We start from the raw sequence: 15,325 nt of genomic DNA on the forward strand, positions 1-15,325 counted from the left end.
CCTCCTGACAACTCCGCCCTCCCCAGGCATCACCCCTCAATTGCCCAGCGTTTGCCAGGTCTGAGGGGGGATCCTAGGTAGAAGAAGAGGAAGAAGAAGAGTTAGTTCTTATATGCCGCTTTTCCCTACCCAAAGGAGTCTCAAAGTGGCTTACAGTCGCCTTTTCTTTCCTCTCCCCACAACAGGCACCCTGTGAGGGAGGGGAGGCTGAGAGAGCCTTGATTTTACTGAAGAAGAAGTGTTGGTTCTTATATGCTGCTTTTCCCTACCCGAAGGAGGCTCAAAGCGGCTTACAGTCGCCTTCCCTTTCCTCTCCCCACAACAGACACCCTGTGGGGTGGGTGAGGCTGAGAGAGCCCTGATATCACCGATTGGTCAGAACAGTTTTTATCAGTGCTGTGACTAGCCCAAGGTCACCCAGCTGGCTGCATGTGGGGGAGCGCAGAATCGAACCCGGCATGCCAGATTAGAAGTCTGCACTCCTAACCACTACACCAAACTGGCTCCCGACAACAGACACCCTTGTGTTAGTCAGGCTGCTTGTGTTAGTCAGGTTTGTTGTACAGATGTTTTTGGATGAAATTGGTGACTGTATTTGGGGAGAGGATTCGGGGGTACATCATATTGTTTGCATGTGGGACATTATAGATTTAAAAATTCCTGCTTTTTGTGGGAAGAATAAGGATTTGGGGGCTTTTCGGTTTAGCAAAGAGGGATGGGGGAATGTCATGAAGGTTAATAACATTCATGCATGGGGAGGAAAGGCGGGTGAGGGGGAGAATGTTTCCTCCCTTTCCCATAGTAGTAGAATTTGGGGACACCAGGTTAAGTCAAAGGACCGTCGAAAGGAGGCCTTTCAGAAGAAATATAATGATTTTGTCTTGTCACGGGCTGTAGTGATGGGAATTGAATTACTAGAGAGCGGGCCCATTTAGATCCCACCCTGAGCAGTATGGAAGGGCAGTAGATACTTTTAAATAAAATATACCATAACTATTGTTATCAATGACTAATAACCATCATTAATTAAATGGAAACGTCCTGAATGCCATCTCTGATTCTGGAGGCCTCTGGCGTCATCATTCATAGGGTGAAGAGAACTGACAGAGAACTTTTTCCCCTCTACCAAAATATTATCGCTTCCGGTGAAGCAGATGGGCAGTAGATTCAGGAAGGAGAAAAGGCAGTGCTAATGTGGAGTTTGCTGCCAGAGGATGTAGTGATGACCACAGCTTTAAAAGGGGAGTAGACAAATGCATGGGGGACAGGTCCATCACTGCCTACTTGTCCTGGTGGCAAAGTGGAACCTCCACGTTCAGAGACCGTCAACCTCTGAACCCCTGGGCCAGGAGGCATCACCCATGGAAGTCCTCTGCCTCTCTGCCCTGTTGTTGGTCCTCCAGGAGAACGTGTGTAGGACAGGAGGCTGGATTACACAAACCATTGGTCTGATCCGTCAGGCCATTTGTTGAGACAGGAGGCCGGAGTGTATAGGCCTCAGATAAAACTCTGGCTCAGGTCAAGGAATGCCTTTCTCAAGCAAAGACCCTGGAGAGGTCCTGCCGGTCAGTGGTCAGTGCAGAGCCAGCTGGACCAAGGGTCTGCTTCTGTGTTAGTGCAGCTTCATATGATAACACATGAGTCGTATCATATCTCTGTGCTTCTCTGATTCTTTGCAAGCTTTAAAAACCACGGTTATGCTGTTGGGAAGGCAAAACCTAAACCACCTCTGGATATTGGGGGCAGGGAGCGGTGCCTTGTGCCCGGCAACCTAAATTCCCAGTCCACCCGAACCTCTGGGTCCCCTGCATGCTCCGTTCGTCCTCCCCCGACTTGGCATCTTGATCTCCTTGCTTTTTCCACCCTCCTTGAATCCTTCATCTTATTTTTAGCTGGCCATATTTTATTTATTTTGTGGGCTGGCTTTTTGTACATTTTTTTTTGCGCGTTTTGTTTTCCCTCCCCTTCTTCTTAAGGAAGTATTTTTAGCTTTTCCTGCATTTCACTCCGTGTGCCAGTGCGTGATTTGAAGGGGAAAAACACCCCGCCCCCCAAACCCCAGTATTATTTTTTCCACTGTGACATCGCTAGTCCCTTTGGTATTGCTTGAGGGGAATGTCGTATTTTCCATCCCAGGTATAGCTTGGCTTGAAAGGAGGGATTGTGGAAGGCAGCAGACAGCTCTTGCTTCTGGTTTTGTTCTGGGAGCACAGAAAATTCTTTCATTCTCCCCACCACCACCACCTTGGGGCAGGAGAATTTTTAGGAATTACTGTACAAAGCTTGTCCGCGTGTTTTTTCTAGGGGGGGGGGGTATGCACATATGGTGCCCCAGGCACAAAAAGGAACAGTGGAGACTGTACCTTGACTTTGATTTTTGCAAGTGCAGTTTATTTCTTTTCATGTTGGTGTTCTTTCAACACAGCTTCTTAACTTTTCCCCTCGGGAGAACTCCCAGTAAAATGCTCGCTTGTGAGGGCAGGTAAAGTTGATGGCCAGTGTATTTACGTCGCCCCCTCACTTACCCAACTTCTGGCTTTCAGTTAAATGGGATTTAAAGATATTTGTGGGTGATGGGGGGGGGAACAGGAGGGAGGAAGGTATGCTTGCTTTAGACACAACAGCTGCAGAGCAGGAAGTTGGGCAGAGTCAACATGCAGGCATTCGGAGGAGGCCTGGGAAAGAGATCAAGTATGCTAAAGACAACCCGGGATTTTGGACAATTCGGGGTTATTTTCCTGTGTGGCAGCTCCTGGTGTGGAATTTGGGTTGTTTTTCCAAGACCATGCTGGGATGATGCAGAGCTGGGCAGTTGGAGTGTGTTTGTGTGAGTGTGCGTGTTAGAAGTACGTTTACCTACAATAAACAGGAGTTCAGTGGCATTTAGCCTTTTTAAATTCGAGAGGAGGAAAAAAAAACGGGTAGTTAACGGTGCCAGTGGACTCACATCCCATTTTGTTGCAGCAATGCAGCTGTCAGGGTGGAAGACACTGTCAAGTCCAGGGGCTCATGGGAAATGTAGTCCATAGACCTCTGGAGAGTCGCAGATTGGCCACGACACGGTTTCCAAGGCAAGAAGGTAAAGGGGTGGCAGGTGACAGTAGATGAGCGATTGGGATGTGAGTGTCCTGCATAGTGCAGGGGTTGGACTAGGTGACCCAGGAGGTCCCTTCCAACTCTATTATTCTATGATTCTATTATTCTAAGAGGTGGTTTGCTATTTTTTGCCTCTGCATAGAGACCCTGGATCAGGGGTAGTCAAACTGTGGCCCTCCAGATATCCATAGACTACAATTCCCATGAGCCCCTGCCAACAGTGGCAGGGGCTCATGGGAATTGTCGTCCATGGACATCTGGAGGGCCGCAGTTTGCCTACCCCTGCCCTGGATGGTTCCCCCATCCAGATGCTAACCAGGGTTGACCCTGCTGACATAATCAAGCTAACCTGGGCCGGCTAGGTTTGGGGTTCATACAGCTACTTTTCCAGGTAGCGTCCCCTCCACCCCGAGGAAGAACTATTGTACTGGGGGCTTTTTAGTGGGGAAGGGATCAGACTTTTAATAAGTCCAGCCTGATAAGAACTTTTAATTTTAATAAGAACAGGGAATGTATGCGTCAGTCCAAGGGCCAGGACTTGTGTCACCCCAATTTGAACCGATCACCCGTCAATGGAGAGCTGACCCAACGTGCCACATTTTTGGTCTCCCCGTTTCTCTCGGAAGCTTGGCAGCACCCGTAGGGTGCCATTTTATCCTGCCAAGCAACCTCATGGATCGATTTGCAGGCTCTGGAGGGGCAGGTCACCCCTTCTGGGGCTCCTCAACGCCTGAAAAGCATTTCAGGGGTTCCTCCACGGTCGAAAGGTTGAGAAGGTTGCCCCGGAGGGAAGAGATTTTGCATCTTTGTGGGAGACAGGGATGAACTATATGCAGTTTTCATTTCCATTTTGATTCTGCCTGTGGCTTTGGATTTGACTGTTTTCTGTCGCTGAAAATCCGTTCAGTTTTTTTCTTTTACATCTTTGATGCAAAAAATCACCTGAGATACATTAATTTTTCTTTGGTGACGGAGGGAGGAAAGCAGCATAAAGAAAAGGAAGCAGATTTATTTATTCATTCATTCATTCATTTTATTATATTTATATACCACCTTCCCCTGAGGCTCAGGGCGGTTTACGTAAAACTTAGTGGAACAAGGAACATAGAAGCTGACCCCAAGATTTCCTCCTCACAAAATAGGCACAGAGCCGAAATGGACTCCAAGGGATGTTCAGATCGAAGCTGCTGGCTTCTAAAATTTGTCCTTGTCCTTCACTGTGGGTCACCACTAGGGATACAGCTGAATTTCAAAGGGCAAGGAAGGGAACAGAGGGAAATAGATTATTAGTCTAATGGGTGGGGAGGGGGAGGAAGGGGAGACCATATTGGTGCCTGAAAGGAAGATAATGGGTCTGAAGAAAATGTCAGACTCTTCCCAACATAGATAGTTTCAGAGGGCTGCCACGTCAATCTGCGATCGAACAGATAAGATTTGAGCCTGGGTGCTACTTGAAGGTGCTAGTGGACTCAAATCTTAACGGTTCTAAATCTTGGTACGATTAGAACTACCAACCTTCAGGTGGTGCCAAAGAAAGACCATCGACCCAAAGAAGATGCAAGCCGAAATTACCTAGGTTTGTACCTCATTTTCGGAATACCCTTCCTCAGTAGCTCTTTTCTGCTGAACGAAAATTATGCCTGGATTAATAATTATTATAAAATCCAAAAATGCAAACCATTATTAAAAAAATCAGGAATGTTTTCCTAACTTCCGTATTAATACATTGCCTTTTCAAAATCAGTCAATGCAAAGAAACTGTAGACAAAACACAATTAAATATGAATCACTGGAGCACGAATCAATCACAAAAATGGTATCCATAATAATTCATAATATGCCCCCCAAAAAACTCAAGGGTAAAAAAAAAATCAATTTATGTATTTGTTCCACTTAATATATTTCTGGTAAGGCCTTGGAGGAGGAGCTGGTCTCATGGCTTAAGTACCACTCAGCGCTTAACACCCACTCAAGGCAACTGTCCCGCCCCTGAGTGCCTCCTCCTCCAACCAGCTTGCCTGTCTGTCCAGCGGGTTTCCAGAATGGGTGGGAGTTAATTGATTTTAACAATTTGTTAAAACATTTATTGGGTGATATGACCATAAATGATCATGTAGACCTCCCCCCTCCCAAATGGCCAATGCTGAGCCTGGAGGGGGTGGGAAGGGGAGGAGCCTTGGGTGGGCGTGTCCACAGCTCTGCTTCCCTACCCTATTCTGCATGATTGTGCCACTTCTGGGGTTTCATGAAGCCTGAGGAATGTTTCAGGGGGTTCTCATTTGAAAAAAGTTGAGAAAGGCTGCTCCAGACCCCGCTGTCCTCAATCTGCGCCCCAAAAATCTCCAGGTATTTCCCAACCCGCAGCCAACAGGCTCTGCTTTGCATATTTAGGCACCAGTCTGGTGATGAGAGATGCTGGCTGCCAGGTGGAATCCGGGGATCCCCTGGAATTCTGGGTCCCCTCCAGACATGAGTTTCTCCAGGAGAAAATGGTTGTTTTGGATGGCTTCTTTTTTCTTTCCTTTTTTCTTTTTTTGTGGCATTGTACCTCCACTAAGATTCCTGTCCTCACCCCGGGTCTGGCAACCCTACCCCTACCTCCCCACCCCACCCCACCCCCTGGCCAGAGAGGATCCAGGAAGAAGCCTCATGGTGCCCTTCTGTGCCACAATCTGCGTCTCCCTCTCCTCCAACTTTGCAAGCCTCCCCCTTGCTGCGCTGCTGCATGCTTTTCTGAGCCGCCTTCCTGCGGTGCTGCCGGATGCTTCTCGCGTTCCTGTGTTTACAACCTGGCTGCTTTTCTCTCCAGCTGCCCGGCCCCCTTTCTCCGCTCTCCTCCCTTCTTCTTCCTCCTCCTCCTCCTCTGAAGGGCGTCAATTTCTGCCTGACGTATGCTCAGCCGATGACTTGTCGGCAGCCCTGGTCTTGTATCAAAAGTACTTAAGGGCGCTTCCTGTCAGGGCCGTCTCCGGCGAAGAAACAAGGAAACAGAGGAGGCGGGGGAAGCAGGCTCCCGTTCTCCAGGCGGCTTGGCAGATGCCAGGCGGCCGCAGCCCCTGTCACTTGCCTGTGACCAAGGGAGGCACTTCTCGGACCAGTTTCTCAGTGTTTTCCAAGCGTGTCTCGAGGCAGGTATCAGAGGAGGGTAAGAAATCCTTAAATGTGGCCCCAGAACCGTGATTTTCCTTTAAAAACGCCTTGGGCTAGTTCTGATAACCAAAGCAGAAGAACCTAAGAATTGTTTGGGTGGGATCAGGGGTGGGGCAGGGGTCCACCATGGGCCCTCTCCAAGTTTTGGTACCTTCCAGTGTCCAGATGCAGCAGGGCTGGGGGACCAGGCCTAGGCTTGCCAACTTCCAGGTGGTACCTGGAGAGTTCCTGTTATGCCGGTTGATCTGACGATGTCCAAAGTGAGTTGCTCTGGAGACAATGACTATTCTAGAGGGTGGGTTCTGTGGCATTATACCCTGCTGAGGCCCCTCCACTCTGCGGCCCTCCAGATGACCATGGACTACAATTCCCATGAGCCCCTGCCAACGCATTCCATCTGGAGGGCCACAGTTTGATTACCCCTGATCTGGATGTTTTCTAACCTGGAGATGGCAGTCGTAACCAGCCCCCCCCCCCCCCGTCTGCTGTGAACCTGGAGTTTTGCCAGTTGAGTTTTTCAGGATGCTCAGTTATATTTCAACAAGCTGGGGGGGACGACAATATTTTGAGGCATCTCACCCCCCCCCCCAAGCCTTTATTACACCCAAATTAGGGTTGCCAACTTGGAGATCTCTCGAGATTATACTTGATTTCCAAGTGATAGAGATCTGTTCGCCTGGAGAACATGGCTGCTTTGCAAGGTGAATTCTATTAGAATGACCCTCATTGAAGCCCCTCCCTAAGCCCCGCCTACTTCTGGCTCCACCCCCAAAAATCTCCAGATACTTTCCCAGCTCGGAGCTGCCCTTCCTAACCCAAATCCACGTTCATATCTTTTCCCACGCTATTTTATTGAACTTTTTCTTGATCATTTGGTTAAAGTCTCATATCATACTGCTCAATGTTTTTAATATGGAGTAGCAGTATCAAAAATACAATTTGAATTGTTTTTTTATCTCACTTTTCATGATGCAGACAGTGAGTGGCTCACAAGAGAGATGCTACTATAGTTATTTTATATGTGTTTAGATTTCTAAGCAGATTGTGAGAAGGTGGGCAGGTAGTTGTGAATTCCCGCTTTGTGCAGAGGGGTGGATTCGATGACCCTGGAGGTCCCTTCCAGCTCTAGGATTCTGTGATTCAGGGGCCAATTCAAGAGAAGCTTTCTTTAAAAAAATGCAAAAACAACATACATAAATGTTTGCAGCACTGTTTAAATTTTTTTAGTGGAGCGTTTCCCCTGGTTCCCATTCCTGATTTTGTGTAAGGGAGATTTTGTGTAGTTAATACACAATTGGCATGCACAGACACACACACACACACACACACACAAAAGCCATAAAATTTCACCTTAAATCTGGTTGGATTAAGCCTTAGAATCGGTGTGTTTGTGTGTGTGTGTGTGTGTGTGTGTGTGTGAAGGATTGCAAGAGTTAATAGAAAAATGGACTTGCCAATTCAATTTGTACAACAGAGAAGTATATTTGGGAATTGGAGGTCCAAATGCAGCGGGTTACGAAACGGGGTAACATCCCTAATGGAGAAGTCCAAACGGGATGCTGGATTTGTTGGTTCTTTCCCCGAGTTCACATCTCCCTTGCAAATTCGGAGCTGGTTTGGCGGGGGGGGGGGGGGGGGCGATGCTAGATAGATTCCAAAAATGAGCTCTGCAAATCTCAGGTCAAGCAAAGGGACCAGGGAGAGAAAAACGGCTCCAATGCTGAACCCCTGTAGGCCTGTGGAACATGTGACAGCCCTCCGTTGGGCTGGCCATGGAGAGGGATGGATCTTCCGGGTATTGGGTCGCCTCGGAACAGAACTTGGTGTGAAGCTGCTGGCTTTTACATAAACTGTAGGATTCTGTTGTTGTTCCCTCCCCCATATTAATAATTTTAAAAAAATGATTGTTGTGAGCCATCTTGAGTGTGCATTGAGTGTGTGAGCATATTTAATATGAACTGTTCAAGACTCAGCAATTTTGTTTTTTAAAGATGGCCTCTCTGGTAGACACTGAACTTCACCAAAGCTGCAGATACAGTGGGTGAGCATGTCGAATGTTAGGGCTACCAGCTGAAGAAGAACAGCTGGGTTTTTGTACTCCACTTTTTACTACCCAAAGGAGTCCCCGAGTGACTTACAATCACTTTCCCTTCCTCTCCCCAAAACAGATACCCTGTGAGGCTGAGAGAGCTCTGAGAGAACTGGGACTGGTCCAGTGTCACCCAGCAGGTCTCATGAGTCTCAAAGTGGCTTATACTCGCCTTCCCTTCCTCTCCCTGCAACAGATACCCTGTGAGATGGGTGCGGCTGAGAGATCTCAGACAGATCACCCAGCTGGCTGCATGTGGAGGAGTGGGGGATCAAACCTGTTCTCCAGATTAAAGGCTACTGCTCTTAACCACTATGCCAAACTGGCAGTGAATTTCCTGGACATTTAGGACCAATCAGGGGAGAGAGAGGCAAGGCGCTCAGCAGGCATATGCTGCCACAGTGTCTGCCTTCTGAAAGGGCCATACTCTCTGGGGGAATTGACCTGTGTAGCCAGGAAATCAATATATCTAATGTTCAACCCAGCCACATCTCTGGATTATTAAATCCAGAGACTGGAGCCATCAATTGACAAGACAAATCCTGCAAACCTGAGAAAGGCCCAAGATTGGGGGGAAATCAGAGATAAAATACACATATACTGTGCAAATTGGCTTGGGTTTCCTGCTTTCCTAGGAGTTTCCTTCCTAGAGTGAGGGAAGGAGGGAAAGTTGAAGACAGATAAAAGTAGGTTGGTGGGAAGGAATCAGAAAAGGAGGTGAAGCTGTGGGAGATTTCAGAAGAGGGAAAGATTTGGGAATTGTGGGGAAATACAGGGCCTCCTTCCACAAGTCCTTGTGAATCCGTCGCTTGTGAGTTATCATTCTCGGAAAATGCTGTGCCTTGTCTAGAGTTTGGCGACCCTAGGTGGTAACTGGAGATGCTTGATGGTGAGATTTGGAGAAGGAGGATTGGCCCTTCCAGTTTTGGCATTCCCCATAGAGTAGTTAAGCTGTATGGCAGTATTGTAGTCCTCGTGGGGTTTGTTTTGTGTCTGCAATGAGCTTAGAGAAACCCCAGGAGGGGCACAATTGTGCAGAATATGATTGGGAAGCAAAGTTGTGCAAATGCCCACCAGAGGCCCCTCCCCTTCCCATCCCCTCCAGGCCCATCATTGGCCATTTTGGGAGTGTGGGGAGGTCCACGTGGCCATATATGGTCATTTCACCTGATGAATGTTTAACAAATTAATATATATATACATACACACACACACACACACACACACAAACGAATCAACTGTCCCCCATTTGGGAAACCCTACCAGGGGCTGTCAAGAAATTCCAGGGTTTCATGAAACCCTGGTTGAGCCTAGCCCAGTTAAATAAGAACTAGCACGGGGAAGAGATGTGTATTTCCCCTTTTCAACCTTCTTTTTTACATTGGGGATGTACAAAAAGAGAAGTAGTTACCACCACCTTCCCGCCAAACATAACATGTCCATGCATGTTTGCACGGACATTTCTTTGTTCGCTTTCCCTCCCTGCTATGTGTGTAGTTCTCCTCTCTTCCTTGTTAGTCCGAAGAAGAAGGAGGAGGAGGAGAAGGAGAAGGAGAAGAAGAAAAGGAGGAGGAGAGGGAGAGGAAAAGAGCCCTGATGTTGCTGCTCGGTCAGAGCAGTTTTATCAGTGCCGTGGCGAGCCCAAGGTCACCCAGCTGGCTGCATGTGGAGGAGTGCAGAATCGAACCCGGCTCGCCAGATTAGAAGTCCGCACTCCTAACCACTGCACCAAGAGGCGGAAAAGAGAGGGACCGTCCCAAAGTCACCCAGCAGGGATTCGAACGCACCCTCCTGTTCCAGGCCCCTGGCTCGCCATCGATCTTCAGCACAGTCCCACATGAATAAGTTACTGTTTCCTTGGCTGAGGTTTTGTCCCTTCCAGCACAACAAATCATTTTTATATTTCACCCCCTTCCTTTACCTGCTCCCCACCCCCCTTCAGAGGCAATAAAACCTTAGTTTAAAAAAAACTACAGTGCTCTGGACCACCGATGAAGCCCCCGAACCCACCCACCACCAATCTAATGGTGTGGTTTTATATATTCCCTTGGAGTGGCTCAAAGAAGCAGTTTCAGGTTAAGGGGGTTTCCCCCTTAAGCCCACACATAGCCAGGCAGCCTCCAAGGTGGTCTTGGGTGGAGCAGACTGGGCCTGGTGATGCCGAAGCTGTGGTATAAGTCCAGATACCAGGCAGAAATTTCCTTACGTTGCTTCAAGACTCTTAATTTGAGCCCCCCTCTCTCAGTTCCTTTGTGTTCTCACTTGCTGCCTTGGATCACATAAGAATCTGCTTTAGGATGCTTAGGGCTGATCCTGCGTAGAGCAGGGGGTTGGACTAGATGACCTGTATGGCCCCTTCCAACTCTATGATTCTATGGCACCCTCTTTCTAAAAGCAGCCAGCAGCAGCAGCCCAGGGAAGTCTACAGGGCCCGGCAGGGAAGCAGAAGCCCTGGTGGTTGCTTTCCCCCTTGTCTAAAGTTAGAGCTACCAGCTGAAGAAGTCCAGAGGTCCAGAGGTAGACTGCCTCTGAATAAGGAGGTTCGACTTTCTCTTTTAAAATGGAATATGAAAACTGCCTTGGAGACTGAGAATCCAGTGGCACCTTTAAGACCAAACAAGATTTATTCAAGGCATGAGCTTTCGAGTGCAAGCACTCTTCGTCAGACTAAGAACTGATCATCATAACAGTAGGACTTGGAGATTGAGGTTTGTGTGATTACAGGAAGAGACAGTCTAAGATTTAAAATAAACACGAGCCCTTGTTAGACCTACCTACCCTTTATGGGAGTAGTTGGGGTTGTTGTTTTCTTTTTAAAGCCATCCCATACAGTTTTCCTGTCTGTTTGCTTGCTTGCTTTTAGAAGATGAAGAGTTGGTTTTAATGCCCAACTTCCAATCGCCTTCCTCTTCCCACAACAGACACCCTGTGAGGTAAATGGGATTGAGAGAGTTCTGCCAGGATTGCTCCGAGAACAGCTATAACAACTATGACTAGCCCAAGGTCACCCAGATGACTGCATGTGGAGTAGGGGAATCAAATTCAGATTAGACGCCACCGTTCTATACCACGACACCAAGCTGATTTATTGGTGCCCAGATAAAAGAAGCAGGTATAATTTTTAGAGTACTTTTCTGTTACCTATATATCAGAAGCTGTAATGTAAACATTGAAGGAGGAGATAATTTAAATTAATTAGTTTAAGTGTAATTATGCCTGACTGTCTGGACACTCAGTCCAGTGGCATGTTTAAGGCCAACAAAGTTTAATTCTGGGTATAAGCTTTTGTGTGCATGCGAAGCTTAATTTAACCATTGGCTATATAAATAAAAGTGCTGAGCCCTCCTGGGCGGAATGCCTGTCCAGACTGCAGGCTGTGCATTTCCTGATTGGTCCAGCCCTACTATTGCCCGCCCCCAACAGCCACGTCCAGGAGCGCTTTGGTGAACTCACCGCCATTGCGCTCCTGGTCACCCTGCGAGAGTCCACTAGAGCGCTGGGGAGGGGCTGGCTGCAAGCCTCTTAATATGAGAAAGATAGTCTTTCTCTCTTTTCTTCCCCTTTCTTTGTTTATTTCTCTCCCTCTCTTAATTTCTTTCTCTTTCATTCTCCCTCTTTCTCTGTACTCTTCTCTGTCTTTCCCCCCTCTTACTCTCTATATTTGTCTCTCTGTTCTTCTTTCTTTCCATCTCTCTCTCTTACTATCTTTCCTTCTATCTACATTTCTTCCTATCACTTTCCTTCCCCTGTCTCTTTTCTTATCTCTTTTTTTCTTTGTCTTTTTCTCTCTTTCTCCCTCTTTCATCTCTCTTAATTACTCTCTTTCTATCTCTCTCTTTTTGCTGTTCCCCCCCTCCTCCCATGCTAGTGCCTGCTGTATCAGCTACAACAGGCTTTAATTCTAGTACCCAGGATAAAACTTTGTTGGTCTTAAAGGTGCCACTGGACTTTTTCTGTTTTTCCCCACCAACATGGCTAGCCAGAATCAAAATTAATGGGAGGGCGGTATAAAAATCTAATAAAACAAATAAATAAATAAATAAATCTTGCGGTCCAAGAGCAGCCATAGAAAAGGATTTAAAATATGAGATATAGCATATAAATAATAAAAAAATATTACAAATCAGTAAAAAACCTCTTACCCATCCGAATGCCGTAAGTTTAAGGTGCAAATAAAAAAAGTTTAGGGTGCAAATATTGTATATTGGCTTGTCCTTTCCATTCTCTTTTTTACTCTTTCTAAATATTTAAATACATAACTTTAGAAGAATCTTTACTTTGTCACACTGTTGTGCTATTCTTACAGCAGAAATGGCAAAGTGGCACTTAAAACTTCCAGGTTTTAATTGCTTGTGCAAATGTGATACGAATTAAGTGGAGTGCTTTAGGATGCTTAGGGCTGATCCTGCGTTGAGCAGGGGGTTGGACTAGATGGCCTGTATGGCCCCTTCCAACTCTATGATTCTATGAGTCATTATTTCATGTAATGTTATATTGGCCTCTGTACAATAAACTGAGAGAGACGTATATCATCTCTTGGCTAAGCAATTGAGATGGAACTTACGAGATCTGAAGGATAAATTTTCTTTTAAATGGCTCATTATGAAAGTTAACCACTGAGAGCAAAATTTCCTTCAGCAGCGTTTTTGTATAAGAGAGAAAAACTCTTATAACTCTTATAGCTACTTTTGGCTAATAAGCATCTAGGGTTGAGCGCTTCGCCTCGATTCGGCCACCTCAGTGATCACTGCCGACTTGAGGCAGTTTCCAACAAGTTTCAATTAAAAAAAAAACATACAGTAATTTATACAAACCAAACATCAAGCTATCATAATCAATGTAACATGATTACGTATTAAAACCCATAACAAAGATTTAAAACAGTCAAGATTAGTTGCTGGCTCAAATTTTGAAATGCTGTGCTGTTAGTAGCTCTCATAGTATGCCATCCAATTCTGGCTTTCGCGGGAGGTCCATCCAGGGGGGGGGCCTGAGCGGTGTTTAGGTTTTTGGGATCAAAATGCTGATTTATTGTATTTCATTTTATTTTTAAAGGGGTGAGGGGTGGGGGTGGGAGCTACAGTCCTCTACGTCAGGGGTAGTCAACCTGTGGTCCTCCAGATGTCCATGGACTACAGTTCCCGTGAGCTCGTGGGAATTGTAGTCCATGAACATCTGGAGGACTACAGGTTGACTACCCCTGCTCTACGTCTTGCTGGGAAAACTCATAATAAGGAAGTTTTTAAAATGTATGTATGTATAGCCCAGCAAGGCTAGCCGGTTTCGTTGGCTAAGCCGTGTGGCTCTTGGTTAGTGTTTGGATGGAGACCACCAAGGACGTCCAGGGTTTCTGTGCAGAGGCAGACAATGGGGTCCCCATACGTCAGCTGCCATTTGATTGCAAACACCCCACCCCATCCAAATTGATACAGATTGTATTCATGAATGAGACTTTTTGCTCTGAGCGTTTGAAGTGGTATAGCAGCCTTTCTCGACTTCTTTTACCACTGAGAAACCCCTGAAACATTCTTCAGGCTTTGAGAAACCCCGAAAGGTTTATGGTTGGAAAGCAGGGTGCTGTACATGCACAACCAGGGCCCCTCCCCTTCCACCCCCTCCAGGTCATTTGGTGGGGGGTTGACATTGTCAGGATCAGTGCCTGCTTTCTGCCATGAATCTTTATGTTAGCCTGACTCTCTCCATATTTGCTTAGCCTTAGTTTTACCTTTCGCTTTTGGGTCTCTGTGTAACCTCGACCCGTTATATTTAGCTGTCTGCCTGAAATCGAAACTTGTCTGCTGTGTCTTGCTATCATGATTTGCTGTGAACTATTTGTCTTTTGAACCGTCCAGCAAGGCCTGCTCTGTGTAACAAAAACAGTCATCTTGTCAGTGGGCGCCGGGCTGCCCAAGGACGTGCGAGAAGCAACACTCCCTGGTTTATTGCACCTGGTGCTCTTTCCCCCTCCCTTGGGAACCTTCAAGTTTTGGGTGGGAGAATTCTCTTGAAAAGGGTCTGCAAGTGTATCGTGGGGCAGATTTGACTTTGCTAGTTTAGGTGTCTGTAGTAACTTCTCAATAAAGCTTTCTTTTCATAGAAGTTCGTTGTGAATTCTTACAACACTTGACAGATATGGCCATATATGGTCATATTACTTGATAAATATTTAACAAATTTTATATATTTTATAAATTAAATCCCACCCATTCGAAAAACCCTTCCAGGGCCGTCAAGAAATCCCAGGGTTTCATGAAACCCTAGCTGAGATAACCCTGTGGTATAGCCTTGGTCTGGAACTGGAGGGTGCCTATACCAGGAACGGTTTCCCCAAAGAGCTCCATCTTAATCTTTCCTCTCTGCCGCCCCTTTGTGCCATGTACACGCTTCCTTCTTCCTCTGCTCTTTAATTCGGAGAGATGAACAGGCCCGTTCCTCCCACGCCCGGCCCGTAATCCCTTCAGAATTGACTGCCTTTGCCTCTCGCTCTTCGACGGAAGCTGCCTCTAATCCAGATTAATGAGAATGTGTGCCTTTTATTTAAACTGTCTCCCATGGGCAAGGGTGTGTGGGTTACTCTCTTGTAAGAATTTCGCTCCCTTTCTTCATGTTGTTCTTTCAAGGTCTAGTGTGGACGCTCAGATTAAAGTCCTGTAATTTGGGGATCTGCCTTTTTTTTTATAGGAAACGGATTAAGATGCTAAAAGCACGGGCTGGTCTCTGCAGCGCATCCATGATCCGCTGCAGAGCGGAAGGTTTGTCCTTATGCGCGCGCTGGAAATTGTGTCCGGTCGGGGCCTGGGGTCTCCGCTCTGGTGAATGGGGCGAGGCTGTACAAAGGAAGTTAACTGGGTGGTTGGAGGCCCAGGCTAGCCCCCACCCTCATGGGCTCCCGCCACGCATGCCGTTGTTGCATGCTACAGAATCATTTGGTGGCATGCTGCCCTTCCAGAACTCTAAAGCAGGGGTGGCCAAACTGTGGTTCCCCACATC

The 15,325-nt window shown here is 46.9% G+C and overlaps 1 protein-coding gene across 6 annotated transcripts in view; it reads left to right on the plus strand.

Moving 5' to 3' along the window:
• The window catches only part of CSNK1G2 (casein kinase 1 gamma 2), an 81,254-nt gene that overhangs the window by 19,525 nt on the left and 46,404 nt on the right, over nt 1-15,325 (plus strand). The window contains exon 1 of one of the 6 annotated variants that reach the window (XM_077331776.1): nt 6,221-6,241. The exons of the other annotated variants lie outside the window; for them this stretch is intronic. The gene's annotated coding sequence lies outside the window, so the exon portion shown is untranslated. Of the gene's footprint in view, nt 1-6,220; nt 6,242-15,325 lie in introns of those variants that run through there. 6 annotated transcript variants of the gene reach the window in all.

Source organism: Paroedura picta, chromosome 4 (genome assembly GCF_049243985.1).
Source record: "Paroedura picta isolate Pp20150507F chromosome 4, Ppicta_v3.0, whole genome shotgun sequence".
Lineage (NCBI taxonomy): Eukaryota > Metazoa > Chordata > Lepidosauria > Squamata > Gekkonidae > Paroedura > Paroedura picta.